We start from the raw sequence: 24,680 nt of genomic DNA on the forward strand, positions 1-24,680 counted from the left end.
TACCTCATAAAACATGGATGAAAGGTATGAATAAGAAATTTAAAGAAGCTCAAATTGAAAATAAATACAAAAAGATTCTTCATACCACTAGTAAAGTGTGGAAATAAACATTAAAATTGTGTATTATTTTACCTGATAATACCTCATGTTGGTGAAGAAGTGAAACAGCGGAAACTCTCATATCCTATTGGTAGAACTTTAAATGTAGAAACTACTTAGGAGAGCAATTTGGCAATCCTGGTCAAGTTAAAGATCCTTATCCTTCAGTCTAGCATCTTTGCTTCTAGGTAAGCATCCCTGAGAAACACTCCTGCACAGACAAAAACAAATATGTACAAGGACAATGTACAACTCATTGCAGTTGCAACAAAATAAGATTAAATGTCCACCAAGAATGGATAAATACTTGTTTTGTTCATATAATGGAACATTATACAGTAGTAAAAACATTAAGAACTAGAATTATACTCATCAACATAGAAGAATCTCGAAAGATATTAAGTAAAAAAATCCAGTTACAGAAGCTACTTAGAATATAAATTCCAGTTAGTTGACAGCTGAAAAAAAAATCTGGTGATAAAGTTTTCAAACATACAAAAAAAAAAAAATCTACATACTGTTTAGTGATAAAATTATGTGTAGTAAAATTCAAAGAATTATAATTTCATAATATGTAATTTTATAATTATATGTATAAAATTATAAATGGAAAAACTATAAAGAAATGAGAGTATGCAGAGGAACCCAGCTCTATTTTTTAAGTAAACGATGAATACATGAGTACTTATTATTTTATATACTTTGTATGTTTGAAGAATTTTATAGTTTGACAAAAAAAAATATCACAGGGAGAAATATCACAGATAGGGCAAGTATAGGTGCTGTAAAAGTTAACAGGGCTATTGCAATGACTTAGATGAGAGAGAACCCCAAACAACATGGTGGGGGAAGAACGAAATGGAGGGATGGATTCCAAAGTTATTTTGGAGAATGAATCTGCATAAAGAACTTAATAGAGGTTGTGATATTATGATATAATAAAAAACATATATTTGGCCTTTGTCCCTTATTCTTGAAATAGAGCTCCTACAACCCTTGTAATTAATTTCTTGAGTGATAGAGATGAGAGTAATATCTTTGGTTATTCACAATAAGCTACTTTTAACCATACCTGAGTTTGCTTTTAGAGGTGTTTTAGTGGGAGATTCTAGGGTTTATTTAATTTTCTGGCTTTGGTGACATCTCCTGACCAATAAGCCTACTCCACTGAAATAAAAGGGAAGCCAAAACAGCTCCCAGAAGCAGCCACTAACTACATAGTATAGAAAGTTGATAGTTATCGACTTCGGCTCCTTCTCCCTTGTGCAGGTAAACTATGGGGCTTGTACTTCAGTCTCCTAGAGTTTTAATGGAACTCCAGTTACCCACAGGGCTAATTTGCTTGATAACATAGCCTCTGTCCTATACTGACTTTCACCCTTGGTCTATCCCACCTCCCTATGCCCCTGGTCTTTCCTGTATCTATCAGTTAAACAATTTGCACTCAATCCCTTAAGGCGTACTCCTAGGAAAAGGCAAATGAAAAAAGAAAAAAATATTCAAATAAACAATGGTGGGTAGTGGAGTGGGAAAGAGAAATTCCAGCAGCAGTCTTGCCCAGATATTGTCTAGCTAAGCTATAGAAAGATGAAGACTCCCAACATAACTTGCATTGGAGTGAGCAGCAAGCTCCAGTCTAGTCATCAGTATTGCACCCAAATATTGACAAAGTCTTCACAAAGATGTTCTTGTTTGTGTTGTTGAGGAACAACACCATAGGTGGCTGGAAAGATTTGCTTAATAAAACAGAATGACATGTCAAATTTATATTGTTGTCATTCTGATTAAAAGAATTACTACCATGCAGTTAAGAATTTCGCCTTGTGGAAACAGTTAGTTGACAGCAAAAAAAAAAAAAAAAAAATGTGGTGATAAAGTTAATTAACTTTACCAGGTTTCTATGGATTTTACAGTATCTGTCGTTTTTAAAGGTCACTGCCAGCTATCTTGGCACCATGAATGAAAGAGCTTTGCAATAGTAACTCATCCTTCCTATTTCATGGCAAAGCCTGAAGTGAATATATGGCATTAGAAGAAACAATATTCAAAAGCTCTCAGGGGAAAATAGCCATCACTAGCTATCTTTCAGATAACTAGAACTTTTAAAACTTCTAGAAATTCAAAGTATGATAGATGTACAACTTGTATCAGAAGCTCCAGTGGTGCTTTTGAAAATACGTAATATTGGGATCAATCCTAGATTCACTGAATCTGAAGTAATAAGTAGGTGGCCCAGGACTCTGTATGATTAGCCAACTTACACGATAATTCTTAGAATCATTTATACTTCCTGAAATGCTACCAATTTGAGTTTTATTTGGATTAGCAAGTGTTCTTTTATAAATACGCAAATAAATATATATTCAGCATTTCTATATCAATATTGAAATTAACTAGAGAGTGCTCACACAGTTGTACAAAAGCAAGTGTTATCGAACTGCATTCGGAATACGTCGTAGGGACCCAGCACATGTTTGATTCAAATTCCATTTAAAATATTGTAAGGCTGTAATTTAATAACTTATCCACTCAAATGTGTTGAAATCCAAATTTTTAACACACTGGAGACCACCAACTTAAGCCATGTCGCCAGTTCAACCAGATTTTATGCTGACTTCTAATACTTTCCTACTATCCCTCTGCATATATTCAACTTGAAAGAGGGTCACAGATGAGAAAGTTTAAATTCTGCCCTAATAGTTTTTTTGCAGGAGTAAGCATGTCTGTGCATATAAATTATATCCAGGTTCCAAACAGTAGCTCACGCTTGCCATGTTCCCTCACATGCTGGGGAGGCCCAGGCCTAACACAATCTTTGCTTCCAGTACAAGAAATTACACACTAAGTGAACACAGAATGCATTTTGTCATGATGGTGTCAGAGTTTCAGCCTTCACAAATTTCAAGTGTTAAAATTATAAATGTTATCATAAAATTTCAGGTGAAGGTGATAAAATTACTCTTAAAACTGGATCACAACTTAAAGAAAAAATAAAGAGAAATTTGTTGATAGAATGGAGAGGTTGGGCAGGCACATGAGGAAATGACATACTATCCTACATGGTTAGCAATGGGTTTTTCAGCCAAAGGGGTCCCACTGGTGACAGAATAAAATGAGACTCTGCTAGCAAAAATTCTCATGAGTCTCCAGGAGACAACAGAGCACAAGGATAGTTATTAGGTGTTAGAGTTTACCTTTGTAAGGCAATAAAAAATGTCCAAGTGCTCACTGAGTTCTAGGTGGTAAATTTTTTCCACCTTCTTCTATATCCTTTCCCAAGTTACAATGCCATATTTAAAACATAGTAGGTATAAAAATAAGGACTTTAGCCTCTTTCAACATAAAGAAATGCATAACTTTATATAAAAAAGTATGCAAGCAAAGTTTAGAGATGAAGAGTAAAATATACTATAATATACTATAAATGTATTTTAAATCGTTTAAAAGACACACCATGATATTCAAAGGAATTACTGCAATGTGAAGGGAAGGACATGCTACACAGGTTACATGGACAAACAGCAATGACGTGCTATCAATACCTTCTCCTGATGGTAACAGAGAACAACCAACAATCTTTGTCCAACACATTCTATAAATGTTTGTTATCATTTTAAATTTAATTCAACTGAACACAAAGAGGATTGACCTTATGGCCATCTCGGCTTTTTTGTTTGAGCAGTGTTTTTGCAGATGAATATCAGGAAGATTGACTTTGGAAAATAGTAAACATATAGGTTGGAAAAATACTGTTAAATGTTTATGTCCATTCACAACTTGCCATCATATGATATAGCACTTCTTGTGCTGATGGTACAAAGGCAATGCCACAAAGTATGACAGGAGTGGAACCTCTCATCAAAACATAGCTGAAATATGTTCAGGTGAGGTGAGCATTAACTTTTGATAGCATCTGTCAAAGTTGGATGATAGTACTGATGTCATTTTTATAACAGGGTGACTTTTCAATTACATTTTTGTTCATTCTCTGATATAACATGGGTGAGGATATACAAACTTCATCATTATCTACAAGCATTTATAATTAGTCCTACAGTGAGGAGTTACTAAGATAATTACTGTTGAAATATATATCCTGTATATCTTTACCCATAAAGTATGAATAGAGGATGAGAAGGCACTGCTTTGTGCACGCACGACAGTGCTCTATTTCTTATAGTAAGTTTACCTGAATGACCTGCTGTATGCAATAACGGCATGAAGGTAACTGAGGTGGAACCCATATGACCTGGGCAAGAAGAGGGGAGGTACCAGAGGAGAGGGTGGAGGTGATGCAGTTGTAGAGAAGAAGGAACTGAATCCCAGGATGCATACAAACTGGGTTCCCACCACTTCATTGATTTTTCCTTGAAGTGGGCACTGGAGCTGAGCACTCGCTGTCCCAAGGTGAACGGACACTTCAGTGAGAGTAAAGTAAAAGCAGTTCCTTTGAAGTTGACCCCTGTGCTTAGACACACATTCGGAGAGAATAGTTGGATGGGGTCAATAATTCTTGAAGTATAAAGAGATTCCATTAGTTAACTGAACCTCAAAGTTAACATAGCTAACCAACCTTGCACACCTTGCTGGATTTTTCTTCTCCTTCGGCTGAATGAATTCTATTTGGCCTTATAGAAAATCACCTGACAAATGAAACATTTCATAGAATGTTAGCAAAAAAATAGAATTTGACTTTTCTAAAATTTTGAGCACACTGCTGAAGAGATGAGCACTGAGAGGATTTTTTAAAAATGAGAGTGCTAAAAATCTTTTACTAAATAAATTTCAAAAGCATTTTTCTATTGCTCTAAAATGAATCCTTATCAAAAATTATTTTAAATGATTATAGTTAGATATTTAAAATAATTCTATTTTGAAAAAAATGTTATTTTATTCCATTTTCAAATTTGTGGACATGTTTAAAGTATATTTTGATATTTCAAGGTGAATGTTACAAACCTGTTACCAGTTGCCACAGCTTATTTGTTTGAATCAGGATTTTTAAAAACCCTATATGCAAAAAGTATTTTAGAAAATGAGAAAAATTATATGATATTGTTGGTATGAGACTCCAAATATCACCAGTGCCTTGTATCTGTATTAAGGCAATATCCTTAATACTTTCCTGATTGAACTTATAAGTAAATATAATGAATTGGAAATTGCAAATAAATATATAAAGCAACACTGCTTTTATCTATTAGAACATATGATAGTTAGGGTCTCACACTATAAAGAGCCTTTGCAAACCACAATGCTAAAACAGGAGGAATTTAACTGGGAGGTGAGTTCAGGAGGCATGAAGCAGGGGTTCAGAGCACCTGGGCAGGGCTGTGGGGGTGATATAGAAGAGGAAGGGGACCCTGAAGAGGAAGAAGGGAGCAAGAAAGGTCTGGAGAGGGGCATAAAGAAGATGGCAAAGATAGATTTTCCTGCTAACATTTGCCGAATAGAACCTCTGCCGAGGAAAGAGAGACTGTAATCAAAGTTTCAGAACAAGTGCCAAACTGGTATTGTCACTGTAAGGATTTTTTTTCCTTCAGGCTTCATACGTGATTGGAGGCTTTTTTATGAATACAATATTATATGTGAAAATTGCATCCTAGACCGTATCGCTCTTCAGAGTAGAGAAATGCTGATTCCTATGAAGCAAACAGATAAGCTTTCCAAACAAGTTGGGAAATTTAAAATGACTAATAATTTTCATGTATAAACACTGCTTTAAAGAAACCTTAATTTCTTTCTCAGTATAGTTTTTTAAAAGAAAAAAATGCAACATTACAAAGTTCCCATTAAGGAAAATAATCATATTAGGATCACGTAAAATGTGCAGAACATCAGAAACAGAAAAAAATAGTTGTATTCTCATGAGCAACTTAGCAAAAGTAGAAAATGAATTGTGAACTCAACAATTCAGGTGGAAACTCAAATACACGTGGTTTGGAACACACCTTGTGGTACTCTCAGGAAAACAGCAATTTACTATCTAGGCCAGCCTTGAAGAAGTGACCTTGCGGGCAAAGGGCTCCCTGCAACATTGCCAAGTCTTGGGAAACTTTAGCTGTCATAAACATCATGGTTCCAGTGTTAGGGAGTATTTTCAGATGATTCAATCACAAAATATACCATGATGAAATAAAATCAGTTGCAAGCCAGAATTATTAAGAAAAATTACACTCTGACCTGGCACAGCATATAAGATAGGTTGGCTTATTATCGAGCTCTGTTTGGCAGTGAGACAGTTAACCTGAGGATTCATGAGTTAACATGACTTTTCTTTGACTTTCCATAACTAAAAACATTTTTAGTTATGAAGCAGACCAGACTAGGAATGATCTAACGTACATGAATGCTAGGATGTACTAGCTTTCCAATTTAGATGATAATTGCAAATTATGATTGTACATGAACCACCACTAAAAGGGATGAATGTATGAGTTATCTATTGCTGCATAACAAATTAGCCCAAAAACAGCAGCTTAATATAACAATGTATATTTAATATCTCACACGGTTTCTATGGAAGAGGACTTCAAGAGCAACTTAGCTGGATAGGTTTGCAGTCATTTGAAGGCTTGACTGGAGTAGAAGGATCTCCTTCCAAGATGCTGGCTATTGGTGAGAGGCCCCAGTTCCTCTCCTTGCAAGCTTTTTCAGAGGCCTGTTTGAGTGTCCTCACAACATGGCATCTGGCTTTCCTCAGAATGAAGGATTCAATGGAACAAGAGGGAAGTCACAATATCTTTTCTGACTTATCCTTGGAAGGCACATGCTGTTTTTTCTACAATATCTCATTAATTACACTGGGCATCTCTATTCACATGGGAGGGAATTACACAGGGCATATATAACAAAAAGTGGAGACCATTGCAGATCATCTTATACGCTGGCTACCACACTCAACCAAAAGAAATTTTTGTGGACCCTACTCTTCTCCTATCCCTCTTCTATTTTAAAAGAATATAAACTCTTAAAGTCTTAACTAGATAGAGCCCATTACACTCCTAGTAGGAAGACCAAAGAAGAGATTGCTGAGAATAGGACTACTGAGAGGTAACAATAATCCAGACATATAAATTCTGGAAGTCTTGAAAACAAAGGGATGCCCAAGAGAATCTGTTAGAAAAGCTGTGAGTACCTAGGCTGACCACAGAAGACAATGAAGCAATACATTAGACAGAGCGGAGGGAGTACCCCATCTCAGAGAAAATTTAGTAAATAGCACAGACTAGTATTTAAAACAAAATATGGAGACAGACCCCTGAAATCATGTGTGCCCACAAGACATTTTCTGTACAGAAAAAAAATTAAAAGCACCGTTTTAAAAGTGCTTTCGCATATACTTGAGGGATCACAATTCACTTTCCTCTTGCCTTCCATAAGAATCTTGAGTCTTTGTACCTTGCTAAAGAGTTTAAGGCATCTGGCTTATAACCAATGATGTGCCGGTAAATACTTAACACCTGGCTCTCCAGGGGGAGGGAAAAAAAAAAAAAACCTGATTTGTAGAATTTACACATTTACATAGTGGAAATATTCCCATGATCACTACTTTTAAGCTACCAATGTTATGTTACATGTAGAGCTGGAAAGAAAAATGCACACCTGATTTTAACACATGCTTAATATACAGTAGCATCTTTTGTTCCCGTCCAGTTTTTGTTCCTCTGACCATGGTTAATGTCTTAGAGAGTCAACAGCAAACTCTTCCTTAAAGAGCCCGACAGTAAATATTTTAGACTTTGTGAACTATACAGTCTCTGTCGCAACTATTTAGGGCTGCTGTTGTGATGCAAAATCAGCCATAGGCAAAATGTAATTGGATTGGCATAGCTATTTTCCAATAAAACTTTATTTGCACAAACTAGTGGCTGGCCTGTTTTCCTACCTGTGATTGTAGGTGAGCAGCTTTCCTGGAAGCAAAGCTTGAGACAAGAATTCAGAAAGGACTCTTTTTAGGCGGGTGGGGGAGCAAGACAGGGAAGAGAAAGGAGGTGAGCAAGGATGTTGTATTGGAGTACATCTATCACCTTGGCCTGATCCCACAAAGGAGCCCTGGAGCATAAAGCATACTACAAAGTTGTCTGGGCTTTTGTATCCCCATGTCAGATGGCTGTTGGCCAAGCTCCAGAATGGCAGTTGTGGCAATATTTCCTAGGTGTCTCCATGTCTGAGCAAGGTGGTTCAACCAAGGGCTCCTGTTTAGAGAAATTTGCAATTATGGGCTGTTAGCTGTGCATAGACATTCACAGATAACTGCACCAGCTAGTAAGGGGACTCTAGCCTGGTACCAGCAGTGTCTACTATAGCACAGGCTCTCAAACTTTAACATGCATGAGAATTCCCTGGAGGGCTTATTAAAGCATAAATTGCTGGGCTTTACCTCCAGAGATGTGTTTTGGTAAGTCAGGGTCGAGACCCAAAAATTTGCATTTCTAAGTTCCCAGGTGATGCTCATACTGCTGTCTAGGGTATCACACTTTGAGAACCACTATATTACAATATTAATCCCTTGAGTGGAAAAAGCTTGGATGATCCAATAGTGTTATTATGGTTTTGTATTATTATCTGAAAAATGGGAGGGAAGTATAGGGGAAAAATAATTTTCAAATGGTTTTTATTCTCTTTGGCTCTGACTTCCCCTTATTTGATAAATCTTTCTTTGATCTTATATACATTTGTAGTATACTGCATGGATTTAACGAAAACAATTCACAATATTGTTTTTACAAAATTTAAGAATTTAATTCTTTTCTGAGTTATATTATGATCTTATTTCTGACTGCGGACACCTTCTATATTCCCAGAATCACCCCACAACACCTTAAGGTGATAAGTTATCAAAAAGTATCTTTCAACTTGAACCTGATCTCTATCATCCAAGTTTCATGATGCTGGGGCAAAAGGAAACTATCAGATTATCCTCAGAGCTGGTGGGACAGCTGCATGAGGTAACTCACTTCCAACAAGCACTAACAGTGGAAACTGGGAAGACAGCTGCTCTTGCCATACCTTGCCGCAGGTGGAAACAGAGCTGTTTGTGAAGGCAAGCAAACCCAGTGGCAGAACAGCAAAGCATGAGTCCCATCACCTTCAATTAGCTTTCCTCCAGTGAATCTATTGCAGGCAGCCGCCAATATCATTAGCTTCTTTTTAAGAAAAAAGATGATGCTCTTGACATTCTCCAACTTATAAATATGTTGTGTGTTGTACCTTTGCATCTTTATTACTCCATTTTCATGTTATAGAGTCCATGGCTGGATTTCTATAAGAGAACTGCAGAATCTCAGAACTGTAAGGATTATTAGAAATATCTAGGACGCTTGCTGTGATATTTTGACACACCAGATTGACACTTCAGTTTGAAGTGTGACTAGTTTCTAATAGCAAACAGCAACATTTGCAAATAACTTTTTTTGTAATGACTTGGACTTGAGTTATTTTTAGAATGTCAATGTCACCATTTGCATTCTAAAATTTTTTGACCAACTGAGAAAATCTTGATATTAAAGCTAATATTTCTGGAATTGTGCATATCTCCCTGCCTATGCCTATAGGAGTATTTCACTTGGAAATATCCATGAGTATGTGGACAAAAAACTATTGGTGCAACCACCACAATCTAGAAATATCATGTGAACCACAAAGTTAAGTCACCTATAAAATTTTAGTGTTTCTAGTAGTCACTTAGAAGCAAAAAGAAACAGGTGAATTAATTTTAATATATTGTATTTCACCCTGTATGTCCAAAATATTATCATTTCAACACACAACCAAAATAAAAAAAACCACTAATCATTTTAAATTGTTTTTTGGGGGGGTTTTTTTGTTGTTTTTTTTTTCCATACTAAGTCTTTAAACCTTAGTTTTTTACACTTAGGACAATCACAACTTGGCCATGTTTCAAGTGCTTAGTAACCACATGAGGCTAGAGGCTACCATAATGGACAGCTCAGATAGACTAACCCCTTTAATTGTGGCAACCCCAGCCAAAAACAACAATGACAAAACAATTCCAAAGCCCAAAGTGACTTGCCCAAGGTCATGAAGCTTATTACAGAAGAAAAAGAGATTTAATAAATGCCTATTCTGTTCCACATCAGCAAACCACAATACCTCAATTATTCAGAAGTTCTTATTTTGAGTATTTCTCTCTTAGAAGAAAAAGCTGAATAATAACAAACCAATTTGATCTCAGGGCAAAATAGTGTAGTGGTTAAGAGCACATGCTCTGGGGCCAGAGTGCTGAGACTCTCGCCCTGTTTCTTCTATGCAGTGTTGTCTTAGGCAAGTTACTTAGCTTATCAATACTTCAGTTTCCTTATCTGTAAAGACACACACACACACACAGACACTCACAAAGAACTCATAAAAGTCACTGGAACATAGACAGTACTGTGTAAGTATGAGCTTTGTATTACTAAAATTTTTCAAAAGCCTCTCAGGCGTTATTTTAGGTTAAGTGTAAATTAAGTCCAAACCCATACGCTTTTACCTGACAATCTTGCACTATATTAAAAGGAAAGGGTCTAGTGTATCATCATAATATACTTATTAAATTAATAGGTTTTAGAGTATTTTTTTAATTTAAAAGAGTTGGGGGGAATTGAGTTCCTAATTGACTTGTTTATCCCCAAATCTAAATATAAACCTCTCCATGCCTCCAGTAATTGAGTTAATTAAGGTTTCACTATACTGTTTTCTGTAGTTTTCTTCCTGACTTCAAAAAGAATGTAGATGTAGTTAGCTATCCTTTGCATTAAAGAGGTATACATAATTATTTGAAACCTAATGCACAAAAACTGTGACTGCCCAGATTCAACATGGATCAAAGCAATCTATTCGCTGCCAAGTCAGTACAAAATAAGAACCACAGTGAAAAGTTCCCCCAAAGTCTGGTTTACCATAAAAATAGGATTTTTTTTCTTTTACAAATTTAGGTACAATAAAGGTCAAAATAATTTTCTTTATGGCAAAAACACAGAAAATTGTTCTGTAAAATGTCCTAAAAATAATCATCTGATTACCAAAGAAGGTCACTTTATCAGTCTGAGAGGTTTTAGTAGCTGTTGCTGTTTGTAGAATTTATAAGGTGAATTTATTGTAGGTAAGTTGTGAAATGGGGTCACAGCCCCATAGTTTATTTCGAAATACTTTCCTACATCGAACCAAGCTACAGAAATATGTAATTTCACCTCAGCTGGTGACATTTGTTCTTAGAACCCAGAAAGTTTTTATGTGCTAACAGTTGGATTATTTCTCAGGGACTATATTATTTTAGATTTATATATAGTGCCTGTTCCCAGAATGGACTAAAGTCCTTTTACATATTAGTAATGCTCTCCTTTGAACTCAAAGATAACCCCTTGGCTGGTGGTTCTATCAATAACGGAGATATGTGGGGTGATTTATGGAGGCCCAAAAGTCTTTTGCCACAGCACGTAACTGTCAAACTATGCCTCTGGGTTCCATTTGGGCCTCCAGATCTGATTCCCATTTCTCATTGGTACTATTTCTTTGTCTTAAGTAGACCATGATTTCCAATGCAAAAGTAATAATAATAAAAAGGGCTATCATTAGTCACTGCATGCCAGATTTTTCTTCCTCCACCTGGTATTTAAACACATTTTATTATAATGCTGTTATCTATTTTCGTCCCACAGTTAAGCTCTTTTTTCTTTCTTGATTCCAGTCCAGTCAATTTGCCTTGACATAGAGACTTTAATAACCTTTTAACATCGTTCTCTGTGCTCAAAGGAATTCATTAGAGATGAGTGTCACTGTAATGTTTGTTAATTGTCAACATTTTAAAGCCCAGCTGGAAATTTTAGTACTTACTTTTCACCAATAACACACAGAAGATTTAGAAAATCAATAGCTTAATTTCTCTCCAATTTATGTAAAGCAAAATAGCACAAATAAGAAACAATTTCATTAATACCAACAATTCAGGGATAAGTACATTAACCCCATTTTCAGGCTCATATGTGCAGTTAGTGCCAAATCATGATCCATACTTTTTTTTTTTTCTTCACTAACATTGTAGAAGAAGGAATACTAGATCGAAAATAAAAGGAAATGAATACAATATCTGCTCCACCACTTACTGACTATATGACTTTGGCAAAATCAAGAATCTTTCTAAGCTTTCATTTCTTCATACTTAGAACAGGGCTCAGAATCAGGTGGGGAGGTCATTTATTTTCCCAGCTGATCCTTCCTTAGTGACACTAAGCTGTTCCTAAACTACATCATTCTCACAAGGCTATCAGTCATGATCCATACCCCTAAACCTAGTGGGTCAAGTAACACACACTAATCCAATCACATTTCCTTCCCCAAATTTAAATCTTGAATGGAGATTCAAAGAATGGAAAGCAAAGGAACTAAGTCACTTTAGTGATTCCATGAATTCTAAATATTTTACTGAAGGCTAAGCACCTGGCATTGTGTTTTACATAAATCAGCTCCTTTAGTTCTTACAAGCACTTGATCTATGATACCAATCTATGAGCTACGATATTATTGTCTTAAATTGGATTTCTCCAAAAGCAGAACCCATAGCAGAATTTGAGAGCAAGTAGTTTCTTTAGAAGGTGAACCCAGGAGGTATGGGGTGTTTGCAGTGAGACAGGGAAGGGAGAAAAGCCAATAAAGATTATGGTCACAATCTACAGGTTTCATAATGTGCAGTGTGAATTATAACCTCCCAAGGATTCCAAATCATACGTAAAACTATTTCCATGCTTTGTGTGAGTGGATTTTTTAATGATTTTTTTTTATTATTATTATAGTGTCTTGTGAAAATCAAAGAACACTTTTCTTTTTGGCTCAATGTGGGGTGGGATGTAATTGGTGTAGATGAAAACAGAAGCTTAGAAACAGAAGACACTAAGTTTTTTAGGGCTCATAGAAGTTACAGGGTGAACTTTAAGATTTCACAGTATATAGAATGGCTGAGAATGTGGAATTGGGAGTTGCACTGTTTTTTCCTAATTTTCAAGATATCTAACTTAAATTAAGTGAAATAAGAACAAAGTCACATCTGTCCACTTTTGAACTTTCAGGATCAATATTTATTCAAATTTTAGGCCACAGTAAAGTATAAGTTCTGGATTTGGATTGATTCTCGATATGTTCTACTTGTAAGACCAAACTGGATGAGTTCACCTTAAATATTACAATAAATAGCACCTGGTGCCTTTATAATTTGTACATTCTTTCCTATGATGTCACCTAGTAATATAGCTTTGCCAAAGATTTGAGATCCTTCAAGTAGAAAATCTGAAATATGAAATTTAAATTCTATTTTATTTTTATATTTAAGTATACAAGATGGATCCCAGGAAGGAGAAAAACTGACTTCATTTTCCTTACACACAGGAAAAATAAAGTTTTACTCAGCAAACAGGCCAAATACATCCTGACTACATCATGAGTTTTTCCAACAGTATCTTAAATCTAAGTTATTACTCCAAGTTGTTTATCTGGTACTTTGTACTGCTTAACACTTGCTGCTGACAGATTTAGGATATAGTATAAGTCTTGCTTTGTACTTGAATCTTTGAATAACCTGAAGATGGAAAACAGTAAAGACAGAGCTGGTTGAGATGGCTGCAAGAAACACAGCCCCAGTAACAAGAGATAAGGTACACCTTTTAAGGACATGATCAGGTTCTCAAACTTGGTTATCCATAGAAAGTAAGCATGAATTCTCACTGCTGTCAGAAAATTCACATGCCTAGATCTAAAATCTTATCTCCTTTTCGAAAATGAGGATCAAGGTTTGGTAAAGGCAAGTCAACAAGCATGCACTGAACTCTTGCTTTGTTACCAGCACTGGCACAAGTATTCTGGAGTCAGAGGTCATCTGTGGTGTCCCTAAGTCTTCAGAGCTAGGTATGTCTGCTCACGTTTCCAGTCTATCCTCAATGGAATATCAAAGTCTTTCCTCAAGATACTTGAGGAATACAGGGATGCCTGTACTCTTAGTATATCCCTGTCAATTCTCATATTTGCCATAGATTGGCTTAACATCCTATATATTTAGCATTGGTTAAGCTACATACATTCCCACCCTCCCCACTATGTAAGCCTACACAAGGAACTCATTTTCGTCAACATTCAAGAAACAAACATAAACCAAAAGCACCCACAATGCATGTCAGTGTGCAATGATTTCATTTAGAATTTAGAATGACACATTTTGGGGTTATATTGTAGCCATGGAAACAACTCACATGGAATATTAGGTATTATTCATAAAACTCTTTACATTCTGCACTACCAGTAATTGTCAGTTCTTTTCATGTACTACTTCATTTAAATCTCACATCACTATATAGTAGGTACAGTTATCATCATCCCCCTTTACAGATGAGGAAATAAAAGCTCAAGAGAGATAGGATTTTGTCAAGGTCACCCATTTCCAAAACATCAAGATCTTAATTCACGTTCATCAGGGTCCAATGCTCACCTTCTAATCACACTGCTATTCTCAGGCTACTCTGCCTTACTTACTTCCCACCAAATCCTCAAGCTGATGTCACATCTATCTAACATCCTGGACATCCTGCTTATGACTCTCAGCCTAAAACAGTTCTTTCACTTTTCTACCTCCTGCTCAAGAACTTGCAGTGCCTCCCTTAATATTAAGGTGGTTCAAAATCCACCAAACCATCTAATAATACCAACTCCATGTCTAATTCTTTCCTGAATGCCTACCCAGCTCCTCCAGTCCAAAAGGATTTCTTTTTCCCAATTGCATTTGTAGACTCAAAGCCTAGTAATTGTTTATCACTTATGTTAGCTTGATATCATGTCTAAATTGAAGGCTACTCTAAGGCAAGAACAGTGGGTTGTTATTTTGTTTTGTTTTTACTGTTTTTCTCCCTTCCTCTGGAACTAAAGAGTATATGACACTTAGTAAGTATTAAATAAATGCTTATTTATTGACCTCAGGGCAAACCATATTTTCTGTTCACCTTTCGTTTTTGTTTTGTTTTGCAAATAGAAGCAAATAAAGTAGGATGATTAGAATCCTAGAAAAGAAAAGATGCCCAGATTATGCACTTTTTTTTTCTTTAGATGTTTATGCCAAGCATTGCTTTGGTCGATGTAGTTTAGGCAACAGATAATTCTTAGAGATGATTAATTCCAGGTAGATCAAACCTTAATATCCTTTTGAGGATGATTCACTTCAATTTGCTGCATCATTACTTTTAGGAGGCAGCAAATGACATCAAACATTATACTCTCTTGCACATTCTCTCCAACTTCCCTCCCAAGTTGAAAACCATTTAAAAATAATTTGAGATAAAGTTCAGTCAGTTAGCTAGTTATAGCATTCTCTTAGGGTAGCATTAGCATTAATTAATGTTTGTGGACTGCTTTGAAAATCACAAATGCTATGGAAGTGCTGACTATTAATTTAGTAAAAGCAGAAGCCATGAAAGCTGAAATTTAAACGCAGTTTTGCACTGCTGAAATGTTTTAATATTTAAATGAACCAGCCTGAAGAAAGTCTCTGACATTCCATGTTTATAAATCAGAGGAAAGAAGTCTGAAGTGGAGAAATTTAAAATTATTTAGAAGAAAATACTAAGGGGGAAGTGAATAGGAATGATTGTTGACTTTTAGAAGAGGGTAGCTGCACTCATGGATGACCAAAATCAGGATTGGGCATTCATACATCCAACAATTTGAGATTCTTCCTTGTGCTGGGCACTGATAGTGACTTAGGATGTGAGACATGGGGGAGGAAGAGGAGGAAGAAAAAGAGAAAAAAGAAAACTAAAAGGAAGAAAAAGAAGAAAAAAGAGATGAAGAAGAAAAAGAAAAATGAGGTGGAAAGATAAGGAGTTCTCTTAACTGAGATTTAAAATGATGATGAAACAGGCATTTCTTCCTCGCAAGTCAGCCAAAGGGCCAATTACATCACAATGACTCCAAATTGAAACCATCTCCTGATTCTGTCCTCACTAAGAGTCATCTCTGAATCCCCCTCCACTATTGGTTGACATGTGAATCTGAGTAAGCTTTTGTTCCCCCGCCAACCATAGGTCATCTGCATCCTTTTGCATTTATAACGTGGCTTCCAGAGATATGGCTGGCATCCTATGCTCCTTCTCACCCTCATCCTCCACTTTCACCAAAACGCTCAGAGAAACTGGCCCTGCTGCCTTCCATATACTTCTTGTGTGATTTTTAATTTTTTCTTTAAGACTGTCCTTGATATTCAACTTTTCCAGTATAGTCACGACACTAGGCTTTGTCTACATATAACTGTTATTTTGATGGCTAAGACCTACATGTTCTATCCAATGAAGAATTCCAGGATAAAATATTTCCATGACTGCACCCATTGTTAAACCACTGAACTTGTTCCTTGGATGGAACTTTCTAGATAACTTTGCTGTGGCACTAGTAGAAGTTAGGAGCATGAATTAAATGACTAATATAACAACCTGTGATGTTATAAAAAGTCCTTATAGAAGAGGTTAAGGAGGTTAGAAGAGATTGTTTTCTTTCCCTCCTTTTTCTTTCCTCTCTCTTCCAGTTATTTTTTAAAGCATATGTTTATATTGCAGGATATTTGGAAAATAGAAAAAACATATAAAAGTAAAAAGATAACTGTTGCTCATCTTCCCAGGTATTTCCACACTGCATTCATAGCTTCTGTATTATATTTATTCACACTTATATTACATAATAATCCATAAGTTATGTTATATTATATATAACTGCATATTTATATGTTAAATATTTCTAAATATAAATATATTTATTCTTATATCTAGGTATTTCATAATATAAATGTGATAAATATGTTTACATGATACATATTGAGTATATTATATAACATAGAATATACTCATTATATTTTACATTGATGTCTTTATAAGGGATATTTAATATTGTGTCATATGGCTATACTGTAACCATCCTTTAAATTTAGAATTATACTTTTATTATTCTCACAATATATGTCCTTAATAAATAATGTTGTAATAAATATTAGGCAAATGTTTTTGTCATAATTTTTATTAAGATAAGGCCTATTTTCAACAGTCATTTAAATTTTATATTTTCTACTTTTCTTACCATAACTTTCTATAAATTGTAAAATATGAAATTGAAAAAAGTTTCTCCTAGTCAGGGTAATCAGGTAATCTTTGTGAGTATGATAATCACCGCTTTTTAACAGACTTTCTATTCTAATCAGAGATTTCAAAGCCTGTGTAAGGAGCAAACAAAATGAATTAACCTTTCTAAGACGTCTGTTAAATGCCCAAATGTGCCAGGTGCTGAGAACACCAAGATGGTGCTAAGGAAACCAACGTGAATAAAGCATGATCGCTGCGTGTAAAAGTCTCCTGACTCTTCATTTGACTTGTGTCGTAGACTGATTGCCAAAATTGTCACAGTTCTTCCCTTCCCTGTATTCACAGCAGTGGCAGTGTGATGTTGAAGCATTTTCTGTCTATTCCCTACCTCTTGGGTCTGGGCTGGCCATGTGACTTGCGTTCACCGATAGAACGCACCATATGTGACTATGTGCTGGTTCCAGTCTGAGACTCAGGGATTTTGAGTGCCTTGCTTGCTCTCTTGGAACCCAGCTACTGACATGGACAAGCCCAGACTAGCCTGCTGGAGGATGAGCGACCACATAGAGCAGAGATGAAGTGGCCTACAGAGGTCACCTTAAATAGCCAGCCCCCAGCCATGCCGACTAAAACCAGAAGAACCATTCAACTTCTCCAGAATCCTGAGCTAAACAAATGTTGTTTGGCATGGTTTGTAACACAGGAGATGCCAATAAATACAGCCTATAAACCAATCACAGCAATGTGCTCAGTATCATAATAGAGCAAGAGGTAAGGAGCTATAAGCAGTTGGCTTCTTTTTTCCTCAGCTGTTTTTGATCTTGTTGACACCACAATTTAAGGCAATGAGTGTTACGTTCTTAAGAGAGCTTTCTACAAAGGAGTGAAAACATTCTTATAAAGGAGAAAGTTCATTTTTTTTTCCCTTAAACAACTTTATTCCAACACACTTACCTTCCCTGGGCTAGGATGCAAGTTTACTCAGGTGAGGTGACTACTGCTGAACTGAGCTACAGATTCTCTTGTTTTGGGATCTGGTGATGGGTAATCATTGATGCTGCCAGCGAAGCAATGGCACAGACATTCTGACTCTGAGAGGCAATATTATTGAGAACTGTCTGATATGTCCAAGCTAAATCTGTTAATCAAATACTTCTTTTCTGCTCCAAGCAGTAGCTTTAAATCTGTAGCCCTGGTTTAGTTAAGGCAGCATCCTTGTATTCTCTGAGTTTCCACTTTTGGTAATCCATAAATAAAAGTCTGACTTTCTTTCCCAAACTTCTCCCTATTCCCATCAAAATCTAGCAGCCAATTGGCCCTTTCCCCAGACTCCTGCTTTCTGCTACATCAGTGCATCTCAAACTTTAATGTACACAGGAATCACCCTGAGGATATTGTTATATGCATTCTGAATCAGTAGATCTAGAGTGGCAACCAAGATTTCGAATTTCTAACACATTGCCAGATGATACTGCTGCTACTCACAGTATAACATTTTGAATATTAAGTTACTACATTACAAATGAACTAATCCTTGCAAATCAAAGACTTGTTAATGGATAACCTAAGTTAGAGAAGGCCCAATCTTGGTTAAAATCTTCCTGCTCTCATTCATAGTCAGGAAAGCATATCATGACCTCTGCCCTCCAGACTAGCTTTGATAGTTCTGTGAGATGAGTATGCCAATAAAGATGTTTTCTCAGGTATAGAATCTTTTATTTCTAAGGACGCACTCACTAGGGTTCACCTATAACAGGGTGCAACAGTGGTTTTCTATAAACTCCAGAACTCCTACTTGTCTCTTCCTTATTTTATCCCTGACAGCGCTATTTGTAATCATCTCTTATTCCTTTGTCCCTTCCTTGCATAGCCCCTCCAAATTAAAATAGATTTAGCTAATTTCCCCAAAACTCCCAACTCCTATTTAATTTTATGAGTTCCAGGAGCCCCTACTCCTCGTACATTTGTTGGCAGCTCTGCTAGGGTATGGTTGATTTTTAACACTTGCTTCTCCTCAAAGAAGCTATTCTTTTTTAAAGTATAGGCATTAACTCTCTGCCCAGCCATGCTTTTGACAGTGCAGATGCTCAACACTCAAGGCGTGATCCATGGATCAGCACTATCATCTGGGAGCCTGACAGAAATGCAGAAACTCCAACTCCATCCCACTATACTGAATTACAATCCATTTTAGCAAAATTGCCAGGTGACTTTAATTAAAATCTGAGCCTTACCAGCAAAGAAATGTCAAAACATCTAGCTATTTCTGCAGTGCGCATTTCAGGGCAACTCTTACACTATGAGAAAAGACCTGGCTTTAAACTAGTCTTTCCTGTCACTAAGTGTATGATCTTTTATATCTGAGAATAGATAATGGGATTGCAGCTACTTATAAAGTTGTGACAATGAAATGTGTTAAGATATACAACAACATTTTGTTCATCTGCCACACTGATGGTATGGAATAAAGAATTTGTTTTGTTTAATGAAAGATAAATATGAAAAACTTTGAAAGATATCAAGCTGAAATTAATACATTTAAGAATAAAATGAAACAACAGAGCTGACATTGATTAGTGCTTTCTAAGCACAGAGCAATATATATTTCTTAATTTTGCTTATTAGCTTGGAATGAAATGAGTTAAGAAGTATATAAGTGCACATATTTTAAAAATTAATACAACCAAACCTGACTGTGCTAGAAATGTGAAGTCAGAGATATGTTTGCTTTACCATTGTCCAAAAATTCACATGGTTGCATTTTGCTCACAAATATAACATAACATGTCATTCTAATACAGAATACAGATGTTTATAAAGAGCTAAATTACTGCTGACGATGGCGAGATTTCAAAAAGAAGTTACTTTCTAAACATCCAAACTCAGTGGGGAGTTAGATTAAATAAAATCACATGGAGTTTGATGTTTCCTTGGAACACTGTTTATGTGGCTACAGAAAGGTAGGTCTCCTTGTAAACTGGGATTGTCCTTGAGCAATATCAATTGCCCACACCAGGTTTTGTATATCCTGAAATCAACAATAAACAGAGCAGCTCAACATGATTACACACTTTCGGGCATAAAAAAAAAAAATCCATACAAAGATTTATACAAAGCTTTGTGTATCTTTAAATCAATACAAAGATATTTTTGTATCTTGAAATCAACAATAAAGGAGAAAATCTCCCAATGATCACCTACTTCAACGTATCTCTCTCGAAATTCATTTTGAATATCAAGAAAAAACCACGTTGCTTTCAAATGCCACAGCTAGAGTTCATTAACCCATTAATTATCCCTAAATATCCTATTCTATACTAACAGGATAGGTGAGCAAAATCTGTCTTTGTTTCTTTTTTTATAAGCAGATCCATTTTAATATCAAATTGCTCTTAAAATATGAATTGCTCTCTGAGAAATCTCAGGCCATCTACCAAAAGTATCCAAGTTGTTTTTTCAGACTCATTTTAGATTTAAACTTTAAAAATAGTCTAAAAACATGTCACATCATCTGTTAGATTGAGCCACATGATACTGCCAATACTTGATTCTTAACCCATGATAATGGCAATTTCATATGGTTCAACTAACAGTTTCCTCTCCCACACTTTAAAAAAATCGCTCCATGTAGCATGTTCTATTTATCGTAATGTTAGTCAGGAAAATGTATTTTTAAGTGGCCAAGGACCTAAGTTGCTTTCTGATTCAATTCCTGTCATTCCTGGGGTCACATAAACTAGAAGTCTTTGCAAATGTAAACTACCTAGTAAGCAGACCAGTCTTATACTGTTCTAATTAATTCTTAGTAGTTGTGTCAGCAGCCATGAGGGTGAATACTCCCTTATAATTAGAGGAGAAAACAAGAAACTAGGTGGCTTCTCTAAAAGCTTCATTTGAGAAAATTGAACAATAAAATGGCTTTAAAAAACGTTCCCTTCAGGTAAATGCCTTGACCAAAAATTCTTATATATGGATCAATTATAACATAACTGAATAACACTCATGTCCCTAATTCTAGTTTTAATGGTTGAATGAACACAGTTGCCAGATTTTTGCTCAATAGTTGGAGTGTGTCGTGGAATGAAACAGAATCAGGCCATGCACCCACCCTTTCATGTTTGCTGTCCAGCACTGAGAAAAGTGTTTTTAATGATTACACAGAAGAATGGGAAAATCCTGAACGGCCTTCAAAGCCATTAAAGAGATTTAGCTATGTTCAGCAGAGCATTAGACATTTATGTATGTCATTGCTTCTCAATTTCCTGAAAACTTGTAAACTGCTGACTCTTACAGAATGATGGTATACAGAATTAACTTTGATGTGGGCTATCTAAAAGTCTATATATACTACTCTTCTGAATAATGGAAAATTCTTTTGAAAAGAGGTTTGTGACATCTCATCTCTTTCAGATGATGAATGAATTCCTGGCCTTCAGATCAAATGTCTTACAAATCAGGATGCACCATTAGAAAGTACAGTGACTCACCTGCCACACCCAGAGGAAGCCTATGAAGTTCCTCACTCTAATTAAATACCTTCTTTTATCCTGCTCAGCAGTGAGAGAGCAAGTTTTCTTATATTCAGTGACCATTATTATCACATGAGAAGAGCCCTGGACCTAGTGTCTATATAGAGCTTCAATTTCCTGGTGAACAAGACAGAAAAGAAAGGCCCAACCTCTTAAGAGAAAACTGATCTGAAGCTTGCCACTTCATCTAAACGTAACATCATTTGTAGGAAAAAAAATAATAGACTGAAGTTATGTAAGATTCATCTGCCCCAAATCCAACATATTCGAACTGAACATAAAAGAAATGTGCCTGTTAGCACCTATTAATCTTTCTTTAGTGATCTGTAAATCATCTCTCTCAAGCAATAAAATATCCTTGGAAGAATCTCTAAATATGTCAGAAGGGTAAGTAAATCTGGCCCAGAAAGAAGCTCTACAAATTTATGGACATTTCGAATCTCCTTGATGAAGACAGAAGATATATTATAAAACAATATTAAGCAAGAATCAACTGAAGAAACAAAGCTGGTGTGAAGTTCGCTCAAAACTTTCAAGAAGGAAATACTTTGACACATACCTGATCTAGTTGTATTGAATATGGGATTCATAGGCTAGCACTTATTCAAACAGGAAGCGGTTAGAGCCCACAGAATGGCCATGTGACTTCAAGGTAACTGTAGTACCTAATGGAGAGGCAGGGACATATGCTGGAATGAGCTGAGCATCAGGAGCTGCTCGCAGAATGGCAGAATCGGTGTCCCAAGTGCTGCGCCCTAACCACTCTTCCCAGAAGGACAGCAGGGGAATGCTGGGATGAGACACACCTGGGTGCCTGGGTTGCCAGAGGCCCGTCCTTCCAAGACTCCACGCTAAGAAGTCTAGCTCACATCACCTATCACGTGTACCCCAATACTCCATGGATTCTTTGTACCCGTCCCTCGGCGGCATAGTACAAGGGAGCCTCGCCCCCAGAAGCCGGGCCAGGTGCTGGGAAGGGCCCTGGCTCAAAGGCTGTGTAGGAGAGGAACTGCCTGAGGCCATAAGGGGAAGTGGTCTACGCATGCTCGGGCTGCAAATCTGTAGCTTTCCGGAAGTGCAAAGTGCCTGGGCCACACGGGCCTAAGAGCAGAAACCAGGAGGCCTGGTCCAAACTATTTCTTACGGTTCTGCACAGAGATTAACACAGAAATTTCAAAAAATACTAATAAGCTTTTATTTTAATTCAACTGAATAATTTTATGTCTGTTGAATCTAATATTACTATATTTGGACTTGAATTTTATGTTTTAAAATTTATTTAGTAACTTACATTTTATTTTACAAAAATATTGGTCCACAACAGGTTGGAAATTAAAATAAATAAATGGCAAACAAAAGCAAGAACAAGAAACTGTTCCTTCCTTGTAGAAGTTCTAGTCAATCTCTAGCTTCCAAATTCTTACTAAAGCTGGCCATTGCCAAATGTTTTCATTTTGTTTTTAAGGATACCAGGGAAAAATAATTTTATGACCTCCCTTGGAGTTCATTTTGGTGTTTGATGCCCTCATTAGTAGGAAACCCAGGTTTACAGCAAACATAAATCTGGAGGCTGCTCTGTGGTAGACATGGGGCACAGGCTACCATATTCTTTCTAGTCCATTCTCCAAAACTGAGGATAATATTGCTTCTGTTCTCTCTGCCCATCTTCCAAGCTACCTCCACCTTCCCCTTTATGCAAGGGAAGAATGTAAGAACAGAGAGAAAGTGAAGCTGGTTGGTTTTTAACTAAACTAAATTTTAACGCAGTTTAGAAAAATAAGCAGCCCACCATTACATTTATTTTTCTTTATTTTTTCTAATTACCATGAGGGTAGAGTCAGACTTGCTTTTATTCAAAGCTCATGAGGGGTTCCCAAACATCTGGCCAAGATGTGCTCTTCTAAAGAGGTCGGACCAGGGATATGGCCCTGCGTTAGAGACAGTGTGCCTTGAAATTTGGCTTACTGTGATTGCTTTGTCCTTCAGTCTAGACACTGAGGGTCCTCATCTCTTTACCATCAGTGGGATTTTTTAAGACAGCAGTGGCTCTCATTATGCATCATTTAACCTTAATATAGTTCTTTCGTAACAGCACAACCAGAGAGTTCACTAAACAAACAGCTTGACAAACACTGTCATTTAAAATTCTTTCCAAACATATCACTTTCTTAATCAGGAAGTAAGGTTGTGAAGACTCTGTATTTACAGACATTATTTGGGAAACCAGAGTAGAGAAGATGGGGCCAGTTCCTCTTTACGCTCCTTAAGTGCATTGGTTACAGTGGAATGTGCTGCCATGGATGGATACATGGGGCAGTGCCACGAAGAACACCACTCTGCACATTTGCTCCAGTAGGGCAATAAAATGATATCGAGTTAAAAAAGTTAGTTTTATTTTTTGAGGAAAAATTAGAAAATGAAAGGAGGCATTTCATGGAAATAAAAAAAGGATTTGAGACTGATCTTTTTCCTGTTTCTATTAAGAAGAAAGTCACACATACACTATAAATTTAACAGAAAATGCTGACAAGTACGGTGTTTTAACCTATATCTTTGGAATCTTTAAAGTATGGGATCCAGTTTTTAAAGGATATAATTCTATTTATTCAAGTTATGATTTACAGTATTCAACAGATCTTTTATATTGAACTTGCACATTACTTATTCTTTTGTTCCTTTGTAAATAGAATCATTTCTTTCAACATATTTGATTTTATTTAAAAATAATTTAACATGAAATCTACCATATGAAAATGTAAAGAATATGTGTATGTAGTATTTTAAGAAAACTTATGATACTTAACATCCATCTTAAGAACTAGAACATTAATAGTAGTTTTAAATCCCCGTGTTCTCCCTTATTATACCACCCTCCTTCCTCCACTCCAGAAATATCTTCTCCTAAATTTGTGCTAATAATTTTCTTCATTATGGTTAGAGTTCCCCC

The sequence above is a fragment of the Pteropus vampyrus genome, unplaced genomic scaffold (assembly GCF_000151845.1).
Source record: "Pteropus vampyrus isolate Shadow unplaced genomic scaffold, Pvam_2.0 Scaffold7, whole genome shotgun sequence".
Lineage (NCBI taxonomy): Eukaryota > Metazoa > Chordata > Mammalia > Chiroptera > Pteropodidae > Pteropus > Pteropus vampyrus.